Source organism: Vespula pensylvanica, chromosome 2, assembly GCF_014466175.1.
Source record: "Vespula pensylvanica isolate Volc-1 chromosome 2, ASM1446617v1, whole genome shotgun sequence".
Lineage (NCBI taxonomy): Eukaryota > Metazoa > Arthropoda > Insecta > Hymenoptera > Vespidae > Vespula > Vespula pensylvanica.
This window is the reverse complement of record NC_057686.1, coordinates 17,355,263-17,357,762: the sequence shown is the minus strand read 5'-3', so window position 1 is coordinate 17,357,762 and position 2,500 is coordinate 17,355,263. Positions and strand designations below refer to the sequence as shown.

General features: G+C 35.9%; 1 protein-coding gene across 1 annotated transcript in view; it reads left to right on the top strand.

Moving 5' to 3' along the window:
- LOC122638027 (retinal homeobox protein Rx1-like) overlaps positions 1 to 2,500 on the top strand; it is a 40,689-nt gene that overhangs the window by 1,420 nt on the left and 36,769 nt on the right. The window lies entirely within an intron of this gene.

The following is a 2,500-nucleotide window of genomic DNA, read 5'->3' as shown; positions in this document are numbered from 1 at the left end:
GTGTGTGTATGTATGTATATATACATATATATTTACTAAATGCAATTGAATCGTTTTATTTATGGAGCATTTATCGAGAAACATATTTTGTCGTTGTGATTGTTTTTATTTTTTGTTTATTTATTTTTTATTTCTTTGCTTAGGTTTGTATATATGTACATATATATATATATATGTGTTATATATATTATATATGTTTATATATATACACACGAAAATAACGTAGAAATCATTGCAACGAAACGTTTCGTTCGAGAATATCCTATTATGATTCAATTTGACAATAATTATTTTATGGCATGTATAATCAACAATTATTTTCTTTCCGACGACGAGACTTCGACGAAACCGATCGTACAATATCCATACATATTTATTTCTAGTTTCTATTATCGTATCAAATGTGAAATGCCGGGAAAAACTTGTTTGTCAATATTATGTTTCCAAGCTGATAGATCGTGATTATTCGCAAAAAGAAAAAAGAAGAAGAAGGAAAAGTATTTATTCGTATTTCTTAGAAATTCGAATGATCTTGTAAACTATCGTCATCTATCGTTTGAATCCGTGTCCGACGGTAGACGGATTCATTTGTCATTCGTGTGACGTATTATCATTCAACACGCGTTTTCCCCCACCCTCGATTCATCGCTATATAATACATATTCATCGAGTATTATCACCGAGTGATAAAACGAGTGATGTTTAATTTAATGATTGCCTCTTATAACGTATATAATCATAGATTTGAATGATGTCAGCATAAATTTATTGCCTGCTGTGTACTTTTCTTATACGGCTATCATCGCCATATCGTTAAAAAGAGCGACGTGTCTTCCGATTCTTAGCCGAGTAAGTAAGTACTTACTTACTTGCTTACGTTGTAGTCGCCAAAGTTGCACGTATAGCTTCCTCGCCTATGTAATGTTAGCGTATAATTGGAAAATCGTTATTATCACGACGATCTCTCGACTACGACGACACGGCAGCCACGCGTTAATTCGCCGTCCGGAGTTAAACCGAAGCGCTTTCTACAGCCAGTTCCCACTAACTTTTTTTTTATCATCTATACATACATATATATATGTATGTATGAATATATGTGTGTGTATGTGTGTGGATATATATATATATACGTAATTACATACGTGAACGTATACGCTCGCGTGTACACGATATATTATATATTATACATACGTATATACGTAACGTTTAATAAAGAACATTTATCCAACAAATAATATTTCATTTAGTTATATATCATAAAAACGTGTGCTACAAGAAGAAAAAAGAGAAAGAAGCGATGCGGTGGTTTGTTTAATTATATCGAATTAAATTCGTACGATATGATTTTCGCTAATATTGATTAAAATTATGATTAGGTAATGAACGATTAAATGACGTCACCATTTATCCATGTACACACCTTCACACATACATACACATATACACACGTATGTAAATATGTCGGTCATCGAGTAAACGTATATCCAATAATTCCAATTTCGAGGCACACTTTTGTCCGGAGGAAGGTCGAATTTATCCTTCGAGCAATGAAAACGAGCGTCGTTTTCGTGTCATTCTACCTACCGCGTTCGCGTTTCGTGCAGGTGCACGTATCGACGCAACACTTTCGGTGGAAAGGTCAGAATCGACAAAACAATTTCGTACGGGCGCTACTACCGTTATCGAGAGAGAGAGAGAAAGAGAGAGAGAGAGAGAGAGAGAGAGAGAGAGAGAGACTGCGAGGGTAAATCGAGGAAGAGAGATAGAGAGTAACGATGACGAATAACGGAGTAATATAATAGTTGTAGGGAACAGAAATCGCATAATCTCGAACGAAACGAAACACGTGGCCTTCTTTCTCTTTTTCTTTTTTCTTCTCTTTTTTCTCCTTTCTTTCTTTTCTTCACGGAATATAACGATTACAAAAAAGAGGAAGAGAGAGAGAGAGAGAGAGAGAGAGAGAGAGAGAGAGAGAGAGAGAGATGTAACATCAATGCGTGTCTTGTTATAAAGGAAAGAAAGAAAAAGAAAAAGAAAAGCAAAACAGATACAATAAATAAGTAATTAATAATATTTTCCATAAATTTACGCGATCGTTATCAATGAACGTGATAAAGATTAATCGTCATCGAAATACGATGTTAGATCATCGCTCAAACGTAACGTCGGGAAATAAATTCCAATATCAATCCAATTAATCTCACATACGTTGTACGACGAGGAGAGAGAGAGAAAGAAAGAGAGAGAGAGAGAAAGAGAGAGAGAGAGGGAGAGGGAGAGAGAGAGAGAAATAGGGAGAGAAAGAGAGAGAGAGAGAGAAATGGGCGGGATGGAGAGAAGACAGAGATGAAGAGAGAATGGTAGATAGAGTGGGAGGGAGAGAGGGAGAGGAACGATGACGCGTGATTTTTGGCGAAGGTTGACGTTAATTGCCTCTTAATCGCCGACGTCAGATCGAGATACGTCGACGGTCGTGTACCATCTATCGAGATAAAAG